Below are 4,194 nucleotides of genomic sequence, written 5' to 3' on the forward strand. Positions count from 1 at the left end.
CGGGCCCATCCGGGAGTGTCCGGCCAATCCAATTCCCTGTCTTGGGAATGTTTGATGCGGACAGTGTAGAAGGAGCTTTACTCTGTATCTAACCCCGTGCTGTGCCTGTCCTGGAACTGTTTAATGGGGACGTTGTAGAGAGAGCTTTACACTGTATCTAAGCCCGTGCTATACCTGCACTGGGAGTGTTTGATGAGGACAGCGTAGAGGGCGATTTACTCTGTATCTAACCTCGTACTGTTCATGTCCTAGGAGCATTTGATGGGGACAGTGTAGAGGGCGATTTAATCTGTATCTAACCCCGTTGCTGTACCTGTCCGGGGAGTGTTCGATGGGGACAGTGTTGAGGGAGCATTACTCTGTATCTAACCCCGTGCTGTAGCTATCCAGGGAGCGTTTGACGGGGACAGTATAGAGGGAGATTTACTCTGTACCTATCCCCATGTTGTACCTGTCCTGAGAGTGTTTGTTGAGGACAGTGTAGAGGGAGCTTTACTCTGTATCTAACCCCGTGCTGTATCTGTCATGGGAGTGTTTGATTGGGACAGTGCAAAGGGAGATTTACTCTTTACCTAACCCTGTGCTATGCCTGTCCTGGGGGTATATGATGGGGACAGTGTAGAGGGCGATTTACTCTGAATCTTAACCCGTGCTATACCAGACCGGGGAGTGTTAGATGGGGACAGTGTAGATGGAGCTTTACTCTGTATCTAACCCCATGCTGTAGTTGTCATGGGAGCGTTTGATGGGGTCAGTATAGTGGGTGATTTACTCTGAATCTAACCCTGTGCTGTACCTGTCCTAGCAGTGTTTGATGGGGACAGTGTAGAGGGAGCTTTAATCTGTATCTAACCCCGTGGTATATCTGCCCTGGAGTGTTTGATGGGGACAGTATAGAGTGAGCTTTACTCTGTAACTAACCCCGTGCGGTACCAGGCCTGCGAGTGTCTGATGGGGAGGGTGTAGGGGGAGCTTTACTCCGTATCTAACCCTGTGATGTACCTGTCCTGGTACTGTTCAATGGAAATAGTGTAGAGGGAGATTTACTCTATATCTAACCACGTGCTGTACCTGTCCTGGGAGTGTTTGATGGGGACTGTGTAGAGAGAGTGTTACTCCGTATCTAACCCCGTGCTGTACCTGTCCTGCGAGTGTTTTATGGGGATAGTGTAGAGGAAGCTTTACTCTGTATCTAACCCCGTGCTATATCTGCCCTGGGGTTGTTTGACAGGGACAGTGTAGAGGGAGCTTTACTCTGTATATAACACTGTGCAGCACCTTTCCTGGGAGTGTTTGATGGGGACAGCGTAGATGGGGCTTTACTCTGTATCTAACTCCGTGCTGTATATGCCCTGTGAGTTTTTGATGCGGACAGTGTAGAGGGAGCTTTACTTTGTATCTAACCCCATGCTGTACCTGTCCTGTGAGTGTTTGATGGGGACAGTGCAGAGGGTGATTTACTCTGAATCTAACCTCGTGCTGTACCAGTCCTGGGAGTGTTTGATGGGGACAGTGTAGAGGGAGCTTTACTCTGTATGTAACCCCGTACTGTACTTGTCCCGGTAGTGTTTGATGGGGACAGTGCAGAGGGAGTATTTACTCTATATCTAACCCTGTACTCTACCTGTCCCGGGACTGTTCGATGGGAATAGTTTAGTAGGAGCATTACTCAGTATCTAACTCCGTGCTGTATATGCCCTGTGAGTGTTTGATGGGGACAGTGTATTGGGAGCTTTACTCTGTATCTAACCCCTTGCTGTACCTGTCCTGGAATTGTTTTGATGGAGTGGTCTGGACTGAACGTTACTGTATATCTAATCCATCCTTTGCCTGGCCGAGGAGTCTTGTTGGATATTTGAAGTTGAAAGTGTTTCACTCTCCAGCACTATATCCCTCAGATCGAAGATCATGAAATGGACTATTGTCTAATTGCCGTTTCTCCAGTTCCTGGGCTGTGTTATTTCTCTTGCTCCTTCCCCAATCTCTAGTGAGGAATCCATTCTCCAAACTCTGGCCTCAATGTCATTGGTGCAACAATGCAGCAGGCTTTCTGTTCCTACATATGAGCTCAGTTACATTTTCATTGGTGTAAAACAACAACAACTTGCATTCATATCGAATCTTTAACATAGTTAACAAGGTACCTCACAGGAGCATTATCAATAAACTTTGAACCCCAACCACCTAAATAGGTATATGGACAGATGACCTAAAGCTCATCAAGATGGTTGGTTTTAAGGAGCATCTTAAAGGAACAAAGAAGATGAAGGGCAGGGAGGGTTAGGCAGGCAATTCCAGAGATTAGAGTCTCAGCAGCTGAAAGCACAGTCACCATTGGTGCAACAATGGAAATGGGAAGTGCACAAGTGGCCAGAGTTGGGTTTGTGCAGAGATCTTGGAGGTTGTAGGCTGGTGGCGATTGTAAATGGAGGGTCAGAGAAGGCCGAAAGATTTCAAAAGGGTAAATTTGAAGCATTGCTGAACTTGGATCTGATGCCAGTCAGCGAACACTGGGGTGATGGGTGAATGAGTGTGAGTTAGGACACGGGTAGGGAAAGCAAACAAAGGCAACATCTTGATTGGAGATATTGGAATTGCAGTGAGAAACACAGATGAAGTGAAGCCTTCCCACTAATTAGCAAGACCAATTTTGCAGTGCAGACTATAGTGGGGAGGCCCTTGAGCTCTGTGGCTTAGTTGGTTAAAGCACCTGTTTAGTAAACAGGAGACCCTGGGTTCAAATCCCAGCAGATCCTTGCTTCCATTTACAAGTTCTGGGCTGATTTGAACACGTCCTTCATAATAGTGCAAAACATTTCTTGTGCTCGCTTCAGCAGCACATATACTAAAATTGGAACAATACAGAGAAGATTAGCATGGCTCCTGCGCAAGGATGACACGCAAATTCATGAAGTGTTCCATATCTTAGACTTACTATAGTGGGGAGCATCAGATGTTGGGAAATCTGTTGGATAACCATTCGCTTCTTGCTAGATATACATGGCTGGTGGATGTGCTCTCTGTTTTTTTTAATTCTTTCAAGGGATGTGGGCTTCGCTGGCTGGGCCAGCATTTATTGCCCATCCCTAGTTGCTCTTGAGAAGGTGGCGGGGAGCTGCCTCTTTAAACCACTGCAGTCCATGTGGTGTAGGTATACCCACAGTGCTGTTAGCGATGGAGTTCCAGGATTTTGACCCAGCGACAGTGAAGCAATGGTGATATATTTCCAAGTCAGGATGGCGAGTGGCTTGGAGGAGAACTTCCAGGTCCTTGTCCATCTAGATGGCAGTGGTCGTGGATTTGAAAGGCACAGTTGAAGGAGCCTTGATGAATTCCTGCAGTGCATCTTGTAGATGGTACACACTGCTGCTACTGTGTGTCAGTGGTAGAGAGAGTGAGTGTTGAATGTAGTGAATGTGGTGCCAATCAAGTGGGCTACTTTGTTCTGGATGGTGTCAAGTTTCTTGAGTGTTGTGGGAGCTGCACTCATCCAGGCAAGCGGACAGTATTCCATCACACTCCTGACTTGTGCCTTGTAGACGGTGGGCAGGCTTTGGGGAGTCAGGAGGTGAGTTACTCGCCACAGGATTCCCAGCCTCTGAATTGCTCTTGTAGTAACAGTATTTGTTTAGTTAGTCAGTTTAACTTCAGTGGTGGGCAAGATTCTAGAAACAATTATTCAGGATAGGATTAGTAGTCACATGGAAAAATATGGGTTGATAAGGAAGAGCCAGCATGGATTTCTAAAGGGGAAATTGTGTTTAAGTAACTTGCTGGAGTTTTTTTGAAGAGGTAACAGAAAAGCTCGATGAGAGTCATGCTGTTCATGTGGTGTACATGGACTTTCAAAAGGCATTTGATACAGTGCCACACTTGTGAGAAAAGTTATTGCTCATGAATAAAAGGGACAGTAGCAACGTGGATTCAAAGTTGGCTGAAGAATAGGAAGCAGAGGGTCATGATCAATGGATATTTTTTGGGCTGGAGGAAGGTTTGTAGTGGAGGTCCCCAGGGGTTGATATTGGGACCCTTGCTTTTCCTGATATGTATTAATGATCTAGATCTTGGTGTGCAGGGGACAATTTCAAAGTTTGCGGATGATATGAAGACTGGGAGTGTTGTGAACTATGAGGAGGACAATGTTGAACTTCAAAAGGACATAGACAAGTTGGTAGAGTGGGCAGATAGGTAGCA

At 46.4% G+C, this 4,194-nt stretch overlaps 2 non-coding genes across 2 annotated transcripts; both read left to right on the forward strand.

The window, feature by feature from the left end:
- The first annotated feature begins 2,683 nt into the window (after nt 1–2,683).
- trnat-agu lies at nt 2,684–2,756 on the forward strand. Its single transcript has one exon. It is a non-coding gene; the product is annotated as a tRNA-Thr (tRNA).
- A 65-nt stretch (nt 2,757–2,821) lies between these two features.
- LOC121281631 lies at nt 2,822–2,928 on the forward strand. The gene has a single exon (XR_005943890.1). It is a non-coding gene; the product is annotated as a U6 spliceosomal RNA (small nuclear RNA).
- The last annotated feature ends 1,266 nt before the right edge of the window (nt 2,929–4,194 follow it).

The sequence above is a fragment of the Carcharodon carcharias genome, chromosome 8, assembly GCF_017639515.1.
Source record: "Carcharodon carcharias isolate sCarCar2 chromosome 8, sCarCar2.pri, whole genome shotgun sequence".
NCBI classification, from domain to species: domain Eukaryota; kingdom Metazoa; phylum Chordata; class Chondrichthyes; order Lamniformes; family Lamnidae; genus Carcharodon; species Carcharodon carcharias.